General features: G+C 51.3%; 1 long non-coding RNA gene across 1 annotated transcript; it reads left to right on the top strand.

The window, feature by feature from the left end:
• Window positions 1-219: 219 nt before the first annotated feature.
• Window positions 220-13,270, top strand: LOC104150910 (uncharacterized). Its single transcript, XR_011143461.1, has 4 exons — window positions 220-4,951; window positions 6,653-6,718; window positions 6,934-7,010; window positions 8,449-13,270. It is a non-coding gene; the product is annotated as an uncharacterized lncRNA (long non-coding RNA).
• Window positions 13,271-13,499: the final 229 nt, after the last annotated feature.

The following is a 13,499-nucleotide window of genomic DNA, read 5'->3' on the forward strand; positions in this document are numbered from 1 at the left end:
TGCCATTCGCTTTACTTAGCCAGACTCCAGCCTGTGTGTGGCCTTGGGGAATCGCTTAAAAGTGGAGCGGTGGCAAGTTCACCCGCAGATTCACCCAAATGGACTTCTTTTCCGCATGTCTAGTTCCTCAGTGTGACAGGCAGCTTTTTACAGGCTCTCCTCCAGGAGCTGAATGTGAGTTGGTGCCTCAGAGGCTGTAAATAATGTATTGATCTGCTTTGAATGTGGGTCAGTAGGTCTGACGCCTAATCCTGCAGTAAGCACGGTCACCCCAGCGGCAGCAGTGGCCGCTGTCAGCATAGGATCCAGAAGAGGCTGTGCACTTTGTGTTGACCTTTGTTTTTTCCATTCTCACTGTCTGTAGGGACAAGTTGAGGTTTTGCAGCTCCTCACAAGCTAGCTGGACACCCAGCTCCTTTCCTCCCAGCCCTTGAGGGGGTGTGAGGTCTGATGGATCGGCTCTGGAGTGCTGTCGCTTGTAGGCTGGGGGCCCCTTTCGCCCAGTAAATCCAACATTGACATTGTTCTCCTTTCCTTTGCTCCCCACCCCATACCAAATGGGCCAGTTCTGCTGAACAATGCCACGGAAGTGAATAAAAGGTCTCCCATGATTTTGAATTTTTTTTCTTGGACCAGACTCTGAGCTGAGTTGCCAGCAACAATTTTGTAACGAACAATTGTAATGAAGTAGGTTGTGAAGTCCAAATCAGGAGCTGGAGGTGGAGCAGGAAGAGCGGAAAGTACGAAATGGGCCAAAAGGGTAAGACACAGAAAGCAAAGGAAGACATTCATGTTTCACCAAGTTTGAAAAATCCTATCCTGGTTTTTAACCTTGCATTATCCTGTCACCTTGTGACGAATGCAGGAGCCAGAAGATGTTAAGGAGCAGCCGAACAGCCTTTCTGCCTTCGGTTCTCCTTGAGACCTGGTGAATTCATTGTGTCAATCCGGAGTGACGTCACTGCACTTCCTGGGAGTTACCCTCCAGTAAAACCAGGATGTGCAAGAAGAGAAGCCAAAAGCAATGACAAACTCTATAATTCCTTGAAGACATGCAGGGAGGCCTCAGCTGGAGTCCTGAGCCTTGCTGCTGCCTCCAGTAGGAGCTATCGGCAAGGGTCGCTTTTGGGAGGCAACGGGAGCCTGGCAGCCAGCCCTAGAGCCAAGCAGCACCACCGGGGCCAGCTTCGGGCTCTGCTGGGCATCTGCTCAGCCGCCGTGGAAGAAAGCGGTACGAGGACCGGCCGAGCAGGTCAGCGCCTCCTCCATGGCTGCGAGCCACCACCCTGCCAGAAGCGCCGGAGCGCACACACGAAAGGCCTGTGCTCACCCGCAGCCGGGCAACCGCTGCTAAATCGTACGCGGGACTGAGAAAATCAACGCGATGCCGCCGTTTGGCTGAGAGCAAGCCAGGCACGACTGAGGGCTGGCAAGAAAAAAAAAAAAAAGGCCAAAAAAACCCCACCACCTCCAAAAAAGCCCCCGCCGAAGCGCCGGAGCTTTTCCGAGCTCATTGTTGTGCGAGGGGAAGTGAGTCAAAGGCAGCGAGCGGGGCTGTTTTTCTAGCTAAAAGCGGCCGATTAGTTTACATCCTGCGGTAAGGCCGTTAGAGGAGGGAAAGGTCAGACTTGCAGCCTCCTCGCCGGGGCCGCTCTCCCCGCGCGGCTCCGGCGCTTCGAGGCTCGTCTTTGCTCGGCTTCCTGGAGCCCTTTGTGCTTAACGCGGCGTCTCCTCCGCGACCTGCAGCATTTCAGATGCTATTAATAGGGGCCGGGCTGGAGACGAGGAGAGACGCAGCCTTGAAGAGCGACGGCTTTCTGGCAGGGCAGAGTTGAACCCCCCCGCCCCGGCCCCCGCCGCCCCGCCACCCCGTTCAACGCTTTGCCGTGCGTCAGGCTGTTTTTAGGACGCGAGCGGCGCTGAACCTTCCCTACCGCCGTCACCCGGCGTCCGCGCGCCGCTTTCCTCGTGGGCCGGCCGCCCCCGGGACTCGGCGCGGCGCCTCGGGGACCTCGTCCGTACGCCGCGTTGCGCGAGCCTCCCCTCGGAAACGGGGGTTTTGAGCGGGGGAGGGGGGGAAACGGGCTTTATTGTGTTATTTTGCCACAGCGCTTTCTGGACTTGGCAGTTCTCTTTCATCCCATCTGGGGCTGGTTCTGTTTTGTTAGTATTGCTTTTTTTCCCCCCTCCTCTCTCTCTCCTGCCCTCCAGACAAAAGAGCAGACAATTTTGGTCACAAAGACCTTTATTTTAGATCAAAAGCAGGCGAGCGCCGTTCTCGGGGGACAGCAGCGGCTCCGTGGCAGCCTGCGCCGAGCGCTGGGAACAAAATGGTGGCGGCGCGTGTGGGATGAAAGCGCAGGAATAACCCCCCTGCCACAGGCTGGCAAGGAAAAGGCTTTGGCACTTCAAAGCCGCGCGGGCCGTAATTTTTCCTGTCCCTCGTAAAGAAGACACAAAGTCCCACACAAAGAAGAAAGGGCCCCCGGAGCGTCTTTGCCATTTGTGTCTCGCTTTAAAGGAAGGCTCTGAAGGGGAGAAGGGATCGCGTGGGGCTTTCACGCTTCCCAGAGCCTCTGCCCCACCGTAAGCCGTCTCCGTCTGCAGGGCAAGGCTGGTCCGATGTGGCCACACGTGGATGCCACCAGCTCCGCGCCGCCCGAACTGGTGGGACGAATGTTCCCGACCTGTCTGCAGCCCCTTGTAGTAACACAGGGGTTGGCAGATGGCTTTGGCATGGCTGGCCAAGTCCTGTCCCCCCACCGGGTAGACACAGCAGTCGAAGGGGGCTCCTTTTTGCAGAGCGAGATCTCTCGGATGTGAAATCTTTGTGGCTGGAGAAAAGACAAACGAGGGAGAGAAAAAGCTCCTCTCCTGGCTTCCTACCGCAGTTGAGGGTGCATGGTACCAGGCACCCGCATGACATGAGGCCAAGTCATGACACGGCAATGCCGTGACGGTCTTCATGACACAATATGCAGACGACTTTGTTCTGGTGTCCGACTTTGCTTCAAAATTGAGGCGGTTTTGCTGCGGATGGTGCTGGACGGCTGCCTTTTGTGGCTGTCCATTGCTCTCATTTTGAAATGGCGGCGCTGCTGGAGAGGCACAGGTCCACTGAAGTCATGTCCATAAGGGGAGCTGAAAGCTCCTTGAAAGTTTAGTGTGGCTTTGATCGGTCCCATCGACCGTTCACAGGCAACGCCAGGAACATGTGCATAGCAAATCATGCAGTTTGCGGCAGTCTTGCAAAAAACAAAACTTAGCCTCTTGCAATCACTGATTTGAGGAAAAACAAAGCAACATTTCTTAGCCAGGGTGCTATTTAGTGACCCTCCCCCCCCCCACCCAACGAGGTGACTGCACTGCTTTGGGGCCTGCTACGAGGTCCTGGCATGCTGGGGATTATGCAGTGTACAGGGCTTGCAGGTGAATATTTCAGACCTATGCACTTCTACCATTTCTTGCTGCCTGAAGGTACCTGGGGGAGCTTGCCTTGAACCAGCCGGACGGCTCACCAGCGCGGCAGGGCCAGCTAAGAGGGATTTACCTGGAGAGGTGGCAGCGGTTCCTGCTGCGCAGTGCCTGGGAGCTGGCTACATCCGTGCCATGTCGTGCTTAGGCACCAGAGGGCATCAGGGACCAGCCCAGCTCTGCTCTGCTTGCCAGAGCAGCAGGCCTGGTGGCCTCTGCTTCAGCCAGGGACAGGGAAAGGCTTTCATTCCTTTGCTTTGAGAGGAGGTAGGAAAGCCTGAAAGCTTGTCCCCTTTTTACAAGCTATTTGCAGGGCAGCAGTCAGCAAGACGGGCACAACATCAGTCTTTTAGATATTTTTCCGGTATATGTGGAGCCAGGATGAACTTGTGTCCGTTCACTTTGAGTTTTAGGAGGGCTCAACGGCAGAGAACCTCGTATTTTTTGCTACGTTGCTACATTGCTGGCCTGCCCGCAAGCCTGGGAGCCCAGGACGCGAGAGGCAGTCTCCCCTTGGTCCATTCCTCCTGTTTGGGTACCAGCGGGTCACTTCACTCCTGCAAACTGTCACTCGAGTGGTCTTTCACAGGGTAAATACAAATAAAACTTCCTGAAGACCATAAGGAGAAATCTCAAGTAAGTATTGTGTCAAATTATAAATCCAGGTCAAATAACACCTTGTTTCACTAGCTGTGACCTGCCAGTGCCAAAGGGTTGGTATTTCCCCCTCCTGCACCCTTTCTTTTTTAGAGCAGATGTTTTTGGCCAAGCAGCTGAGGAGCCCAAGGCCTCCCTGAAACACATGCTCCTGGATGACCTTCTGCGGCCTTGCTAAGCTCAGCTCCATGACTCAGGGTCCCGCTGGGTCCTGGTTGACTCCTATCAGTCCCACCAGCTTGTAACTGGAGCAGAAGCAAAACAGCCTTCCCCCAAGGGCCGGGGTGGCTGTTGTTTGAGCAAAACTCCGGAGCACTTCAGAAGTTTATTTCAGTTTTGCGAAACGGGGCAGGTTTAATGAATTCTTCCAGGGAGGCAGGACCTTGCTTTTCTACAGCTTGGAATTTGCCGGGAGTATTTTGCGTGCCCTCTGCTCCGCTCCTACCTTATGAGGGACAAAGTTCCCCGCTATGAAAAACAGCTGGCCTGAGCGATTACCCCTGCACGGTTTACCGGCCTCACCTTTCTGCCAAGGAATTTATACAGCTCCAGCGTATCTTGATAAAGCTGTTTGTGTTTCAGCGTCTGGTACTGGCAGGGCCGCTTGAGCTTTGGCTCTACCTTGCATAATAACAAGCGGCATTCGATATCCCTGACTGCACCTTGATATCCCGCAGGAGCTCTCGGTGGGGCTCTGCAGGAGCAGGCACCGGGGGCAAGGCTGCGGGGTGCCGCGAAGCCGGTGACTCCCTGCTGGCGCGAGAGGAGAGGGCCAGACCACCCCCGGGGAGAGCAGGCGAGCGGGGGACGAAGCCATCAGGTAAATCCCTTGCTCTCCTCCGAGGGAGCCCAGGGGAGCTGTAGACACTGCTGACAGGCAGAACAGAAAGAGGACAGAGGTTGCAGTCTCCTAGGCACCAGCTTTTTATGTATTTCCTCCTGCTCTTGTTTTTGTATTGCCAAAAAAAAAAAAACCCACCACAACAACCTTTTGAAACGGTTGGGGATGGGATGCTGAGCTTCTTCCTGCGAGACAGGAGTTCAGGCTGGCAGGATTGCTGTGAGTCTATGGCACCTGGGAGGCAGGGAGAGGGCTGTAATGCATTAGCCACCAGCTGCGTCCAACTCGAACTGTTGCCCAATCGCATCTCATCACTGGGTATCCTCCGTGCCTCTCTATTAACCGGCCATGCTTTGTCCTTGCTGACAGGTATCTCTTCATCCTTTCTGATGGCACCCCATCACCTGCATAGAGGACTTGGACTGGATATAGGGGAGAAAAAACTCCCCGCTTTGCCTGCTTCCTTATCTGTAAGGGAGGAAGAGCCCCTGAGTACAGCCCATGGTGTGGCCAAGCCCCCCAGGTGGGACCTGGCATGCAAAAGCAGAGGGAACCAGAAGAGGGCAAAAGAAGTGATCGTGAATCCAAGGGGGTCTATTAAACCCAGGGCAGCTGAGGGTAACTGAGCTTCTCCTGATTCCCCAGCCGGTTTTTTGGATCAGTCAGGCAAGACAAAGCTCAGAGCCCCTAAAGGGACACCTCTAGTCCCTGCTCCCCACCACCCCGCCTCACCAAGCTTTCTCTTCACTCTTGCATTAATCCTGGCTCTTAAGGGGTTTTGTAAGTGGCAGTTCCTTACGATCCATTATTGTTCTCCTAATCTGCTATCTGGAAACTGTCAAGAGCATGTAGTCAGTCATGGCCTTAACGGCAATCACTTGGTTCCTGTTTTTCAGCACAAATGAATTGCCACCATAAATACCAGCTAAGAGAGGAACAGGATTCAAGGGTAGCCATACATCAAGGAGAAGGATAATGCAGTTAGTCCCAGGGTGATAGCAGGAAAGGGTCTTTGGCTGGCGCATCTTCGCTGGTGGTTATGGGTATCCCTTCAGGCAGAGATCTTCTCCGGTTGGTGCAGCTGGGAGGAGTTCTCTCATTCACCCTGCTGCTTTCCTGCATTCGTCCAGCTCTAAAGGTCCTTTTCTCATCTAACTTTACTCTGTTAGCGTCCCTGATGTTATCGCTCCTGTTGAGTCTTGCCTCAGAAGTGGCTATGTTCTTCTGTGGGTGGCAAAGGCATTTCAACGTTGTGAGCAGGAAGAAGCTCCGCATGTGGTGGACTTCTGCGTAGCCCATCCCTATCGCGTTTAATTTGGTTCCTGCAGTGCACAAAAGAGATATTCAACCCTTTTTCTCTAAGTAAGTGTAAGGGTTTCTACAGATGCTGAAGAGCTAAGGATGTCCAGCGTGAGTGCGTGGATACACTAGCACATGTCATGAAAAGCTCCTGTACCTCCAGTGTTAGCATCTAATCAGATCATGCTGGGAGCACATATAAACATGAATTCTTACTGAGTACATTTTTGCCAGCTGCACCCCAAAAACATGGGGGAAAATTTTCATAGGGTGAAAGACGACCTTAGATGCTAGTCCCGTCGACTTTAAGGCCCTGTTGAGATTTTTGAGAATTTCCCTCCCAGCCGGAATAGGAATAAGAAATTATGTTGTTTTCCACAGAGGCGGAGGAAAGGAAGCTGATTTCCTCCTGCTGGAGAGAAACCAAATAAGGAAGAAGTCTCTAAGGTATCCTTGCTTTCTCCCTGAAGCATGTCAAGTTGGCCCACAAGCAAATCAACAGGCCCAAGCATGGCTGCTTTTGTAACCTCTCTAGACCTGTGAAACATTGATGTGCTGCCTCTAACTTTTACGCGCTCTTTTTGTTTGCTGCTTGGAGGTTGGATGCTGCTTTCTATATTCTGAAAACTGTAACCAGGTTCTTGTTGGGCTTCTGTTTGCAGGGTGGCATTGTCCACAAAATTCGTGGATTGCAGGTCTTTATGAGATGTACTCCGGGGGAAATGCGCAACAGCAACAGGTGAGCACAGGAAGTTCCCATTTTCCATGAAAGTGTCTTTAAAAGCAGCTTGTGAGCGTCACTGCTGGAGATGGACCCTAGATCACTTGCAGCCAAGTGGCCTAATCCATCAATTTCTATGAACATGTAAATGACCTGAAAGATGAAAGAAAGTGATTGAGGGGAGGGAACTAATTCAGATCAGTGTAAGCAAATTCACTCTACTGCTTTGGGTTTGAGCTAGACGTTCTATAAAATCCACCCGGAGAACTGCACCCTAGGTAGCATCACCTTTTCCACAGAGCCATGGCCAACAACTGCAGAAGTGTCAAAGAACTGGGATGGACATTTTTGACCGCAGCCCTGGCCGCCACTCAGCCTTCACTGCTGACCAAGCTTGGGTTCTGCCTCCTGTCCTACGATCACAAACGTGTCTGCAAGAGCAGAATCACAAAGAGCCTGTTGTCACCATTTGCCAGTGGGGTTTCATGGTATGACAGCAGTACAAAGTTGCCTGACTCTCTACAGGGATGTGACAATGGGTCGGAGCGAAAGCCAAGGAACATGACACTGTGTTGTGATGCAGCTACTTGATTACACAGAAGAAATGGCAGTTATGTTTTTATTAGCCAAAGGTGGCTTTTATGAATGAAAAATAATTAATAATGGTTAGATGCCCATGCATTGCCTTTGTTTAATGACAGGTCTAAGCAGAAGCTTGCCGAAAAAAAATCCCACTGCTAAAATGACTAATTTAGTGCCTATTTCTCTCATAACTGGAGTGAAATCACACCTTGAGTAAGCTCAGTCAGGTTTATGCTGTGTTACATTAGCAGACACAAAGCTCACCCATTATTAAAAAGGAACTTGGTGTCTCTGTGCTCTCTCTGTGAGGAGAAACCCGCTTAATAAACGTAGGTTGGAGTTCTTGAGGAAACTGCATTGACTGGAACAATCCTAGGAGAAAAGTCAATTGAGTGAGAGAAGCTAAGCTGCATTTTGCTCCAGTCAGGACTCCTCTACTGGCTGCTTTGGCTTTTGAGCAATGGTAACAGAGCTGGAGGCAGGAGTGAACTTCTACCTTTGCTTTGCAGGGCCAGAGAACACAGTAATGTCAAGGACTTGTTCATTTAATTAAGACCTGCAGCCTACGTGATGGAGCCCCCCTGGGAGGGATGAAAGGCATGGCTGTTTTACAGGAATCATCTTTGAGATTAAGGAATGCCAAAGGCAAGGAAGCATCAAATATGATTAAAAAGTGATTAAGGCTGACTTTGAAAAACAGGACTTGAGGAAACAAATCCTATGAGATAAATAGAGGGATTTCACTGCACACAGTGTGGTAAAATCACCTGAGGTGGAAGGAAAGCAACAGAGCCTATCCGACACAGGCCAGACCTCACAGATGTTGTTTATAAATTTTATGATCTTTTTTCTTGTGTTTTCCTGTTTATTGCAGTGAATGGAGCCCTGCTGAATAGTGCTTAGCTGGGGACTGAAACCCTCCGCTTCCACTAAGTCAGCTTTGCCCAGCCTGCAAGAGCTGAGGGCTCAGGGCACTGACGGGGAGGATTTCTCCACGGAGCAGGAGATTTGCACTCATGCAGGACTGGGCACATTTGGACTCTTTGGTTCTATTGTTTTGTTTCTCACCATCTCCGGGCTTTGCTTGCTGCTCCAGGGAGTCTGTGCGTGGATTCAGCTGGACAGACCAGAACAAAGGCAGCAACACCTCATGCTCCCTTTGTATCATCCTCACAGAGGCTGCTGTAAGGCACGGGGGTGGTCCCAGCAGCAGCCAGGATCTCTGAGCCTCAACTCCCATTACATTTACTCACCTATTTTGGCCATGTCATGTCTCTTCCTGCTTTTCTACAGCACTACTTTGGAGCCAGACTGTCAGGACCCAGAGGGCACTAACTGTCCTTAATAGTCCTGACTGGCCTCACCTGGGGCCTCCATCACACCACCTGCCATGGGCCCAGGAGCCCATTTCAACTCAGCCCAGGACATTTGGTGGTGCCTGAACTATGATAAAGGAGTGTCTGTCACTTATCCAGCTATAGCTGTGCCTGTTTCTGGCTGTGGGTCCTGTTGATCCTGGCTTCCTGGCTTGACCTGCCTCATCACCATGAACTTGTCTAAAGGTCTGGAGTCTTGGCTGAACCTGCCGATCATCCCTGCACTGCTTGCCTTGCTTAGGTACTGTGGGAAGGGACTCTGGCTGGTGAGGTCCCTGTTCTGCTGGTCGACTTATCACACCCTGCTCTGCTCCTCTAGGGAGCTGCTGGCCCTTGCTGCACTCTGGCATGGGCCCTGTCACCCAGGACTCTGGCTGTCCTGGGGCAATTGCCTGGCCCCAGTGCAGGCGTGTTGTGGCTGAAGCAGCGTTTGGAGCCAGCCCGTGTCGTTCAGCATGAAATCACGGTTAGTAGGCAGCTTACTTTCTCTTGTCTGAATGCGGTCCTCAAAGGAAAAGCTCTAGTCAGCAAAGAGGGCACCTCACAGCTGGAGCAAGCAGGAGGATTCAGAGACTTGATGGGAGAGAGAGATAGCCACTGCGGGCTGCTGCAGGAACTGTGTAACTGGAAGGCTGAAGAGTGCTCTGGGGCAGGGCCTGAGCCGCTGCATTTGGAGAAGGGATGTCAAAAGGGCAGGCTGCCAAAGACCCGCCAACATATAAATAAACCAATCCTTTTTTAAACCACACAAGACTGGTTATGTTTGTTCTTGCTCCAAGAGCTGGCTGATGAAGACTCCCTTATATTCCCCGAGCTTGGGAAATGCATGAGATGGGATCCAGAGCATTACTTAGCATTTGGGTTATAGGCCAGCATCTCTAAAGGCCAGGTGCAGCCGGTGTGGGTGGGGGCAGAGGGCGAGAAAGGCTCTGGAGCATCAGTGGGGCTCCTTCAACCACATCTGAAGAAAAAATTGCTCCTTCAAAGCTTCTGGTGGAGTGGTGGTCGGCCTCATCTTTGTTTTAGCTGTTTCGACTGTTAATATGTGTCTTCTGTCACGCAGCCCTGGCAGGCTCCAGCTTGGTGAGCTGTGGGTTTGTACTAATCTTTGGCTTGCACGTTGGTTAATCTTCTTTCAAATGATACAAGAGGCAAGGATTTGCCGTTTTCCCTTTGAAGGTTGCTGTTTGGCTCCATGGACATGTTCTCTCCTATGTTCAGCCTCAATTTTCCTATCCTTGGTTCCACCCCATTTTTTGCTCAGAATACCCTATCTAGCACAATGAGGGCTTTGTAATAATTACCTCTTCCTGCAACCTTTCATAGACATATTTCCACCCCCTCTTGGGTGTTACACCCTTCATTCTTCCTCGGGTAAATCCTGCCTGCGTGTTCATGCAGAGGTCTCGTGATCTTGGCGTTAGGAAGATGCCGTGCTTTCAAGTACAAGGAGCGCGTTACCAAGAGAAGACAGGAATTCACATGTCAATGCCTGCGTGGGTTTCTAGCGTGTCTAAGAGCCTTTCTTTTCTGCTCTAGTTTGTTGCTGTTGAATAGCAACATACGAGGTTATGTTAACTTTGATCAGGGTGTTTGATCTGATGTCCTACCTCCCCACCATACTCAGTCACACTTTTTTCCTATGTTTTTTTTTTGCAACCTTAGGAGGTTAAATTACATGTGTATACTATGCTGGTATGCTGAAGGTGTGCTGTTATCTTCTGTGGGCTTGTATTCCCTTTTGAATGGATGATTTGTTTCCAATAATGAAGTACCACTTGGTGTGAAACTAGAAAAAAATGAAGTCTGGAATTAAACCAAACCCAGTGGAGAGGGGAGTGCAGTTTTCTTTTATTGTTTCTTCTTTTAAAAAAAAAAGAAATGAAGCAACCTAAAAAAGAAAACTCTTTGGACTGCATTTGTAGATCATTCATTGGCATGACATTATCCGCTGCAGGGAGCCAGCCAGAAGGGGTTGCGTGGTACCGCTGAGCTTCAAATACCTGGAGCGAAGCCTGGGCTTGGAGTTCATATTCTGCATCCGAAACGTCTTTCCTGGTCTCTGCAGCTCTGTGCCAGTGCTGACATCTGAACAGGGCAGCAGAGAGCAAGGCTGCAGGCTCATGTTATTTTTGTTCAGTGACTACTTCTTCGGGCACCCTGTGAGGGATTACATGAGATGGCTTTTCCAGGCGTTACCCTTCGCGGTTTGAGTCCCTCACGGTGACGCTGTGTAGTTGTGCTGTTTCGTTGCTGCTGGTTATGTCAGCAGACCTCCCTGACAACAACGCAAAGCAACGTGAGGTCAGGGGCTTATTGATGCTGAAGCAACTTGCTGATCTTCTGGTGGGGGCCCTCGTTGTGGCTGTGAGTGGTAGATAAAGAAACTTTAGTGAGGAAGGAAAAGTTTGTGACTCCACTGGGGTTATGGTGGGTACGGACAAGTTGTGCAGACGTAGTGTTTTACTCTTCAGCTGTGCCTGTCCTTCTTTAGGACCCTCTTTCTCATTTTGAACTCTGCTATAGTGTTGATTTACATGGGCATATTGTTTGGTCGCTGCACAGTAGGGATGGCATCCTCAGCTCCCTGTTTTGGGAGCTTTGAGCAGATGAAGCCAACGAGAGCGCTGTGCCCGGGAGGAAAGGGGGACGGCAAGGAGGTCCTAACCCCCCAAAAACAAGAGAGGATCTAATAGATTCACAAGCCTCAAGCTCAGTCACAAGGAAGCTCATCCCTGGCAAACGATCTATGTGGAAGAGAGGGATTTGAGGGAAAAGGAGGGCAGTGGGTGCTGGGGAGCCTGCAAAAGCTCTCATGCTGGGGGTCCCCTCAGCTGTGCTCAAAGCGGCACTTGAAGCTGTCACATGATGGTGATGGACAGGGATAGGGACCTGCCTCCTTTGGCCACAGCTTCACAGGAGTTTGCCTTTTTGGGACACTGGGCAGCAGCGAGTGGCCTGTGTCCACAGGGCTTTATGGCAGGAACGTTTTCCATGAAAAACAGAACAAAAACGTTCCTAGAGTTTTCCAGTGTCTTGAAGAGACTTCCCCTTGGCTTCTTGAAATAGGACAGCTGCGGTGGCTAAGACAACAAGTAAAGATGGCAAAACTGCCAGTGAACAGCATTTTTGGGACAAATGACTGGCTTTGAACTTGGGATAAAGTGACCTCAGCATCCTGTACCACGGCTGCAGCACTGTACATTTGGAAGCCAATTCTGGACTGACTTGTGCAATACCCTTGCTTTTTCCTACGGAGGACTCAGTGGGAAAGTTTTTTTTTCCAGTTGAAACCAACGGTCCTGTTTCTAGTTTTGCTGCAGCCTCTGGCAAAGCTGTTTCTTCTCCTTGGCCGAGCCAACTTTCTTGGCGACGGGCTGGTGCGGCTGCATGGGAATCCGGGCCCAGAGCGGCCGCTGCAGGCAGCGTCCAGCTCGCCGCAGAAAGGCACGCGGCCTCGTCGGCTGGTGGCGCTGAACTGTGTCCCCTCCAGCGTGGCCCTTGGGCAGCAGCTCTGCCCGCTCCAGGACATGCCCGTTAACACGTGCAGAGAGAAGACTGCGCCTTAGCGGTGGCTGGTGCACGGTGAGATGCTGCAGTTCACTTGTGAGCTCCCCAGGCTGCTGTATGTGGCGCAACATGCCGTCAGCTAGACGGACCGACTAGTTAAAATGGGGATCGTGGCAGTTTTCTGAGAGGAAATCGAAGATTTGGTGGCTGAGCAGGAGCTGGAGGGAGCCTTGGACTCCAGGAAACGCAGCTGGAAACAGTGAAACAGGTAATGAACTGAGCCTGGCAATTAAACCTTCATCTTCTGGCCCCAGGTTTGACACTCATTTGGAGCAGGACTGACATCATTCAATATGACTTACCCTTTTTGCGTATGTAACTTCTCAGAGGCGTGGTTTGGATTTTTTGGGGTTTTTTTTGTTGGGTTTTTTTGATGCCTTGGTGTCACTTTGACTACCAGGAGAGGAGGACATCTCTTCCTACTGAGACAGCTCCAGAGCGCTGCAACTTCCTGAGTTGTCCTGGGGTTGTTGCAATTGCAGTGTGAGCTTGCTCTGCGAGGATGAGTAGTTACAGCTTTGCTTTCCTTAAATTCACTGTCTCCGAGGGGTCGGTAACATAACGCGCTGTGGTCTCAACCTTACTTTAAGGTCTCTGTCTTTTGTTTTCCAGCTCAAACAAAGAAAATCAAGTACTGTGCAGACAGCCAGGTGTTGAGGAGTGTGATTTAAACCCAGGCAACAGGGTAAACAGATAAATCTGAGCAGGCAACCAATAGATTTGGTGCAGGAAGGTGGCAAGACTGTATTTAAAAAAAAAAAAAAAAAAGGCACTTGCAAAGGAAAATGGAGATCAGGAAGCAATCTGGGTGCTCAGCCACCGGTTGGGCAGGGCCGACATGGGCAGTCGCTTGCAGCACGCCCCGGGCACCGGCGTTAAGCCACCCAGCTCACGCCCAAGGTTTCCCCATCCAGCTGGTTTCCTCGTTGCTGCTTATGGGAATGGAGAAAAGGGATGGCTCAGGGCATCCCTGTATTGT

The sequence above is a fragment of the Struthio camelus genome, chromosome 11 (genome assembly GCF_040807025.1).
Source record: "Struthio camelus isolate bStrCam1 chromosome 11, bStrCam1.hap1, whole genome shotgun sequence".
NCBI classification, from domain to species: Eukaryota; Metazoa; Chordata; class Aves; order Struthioniformes; family Struthionidae; genus Struthio; species Struthio camelus.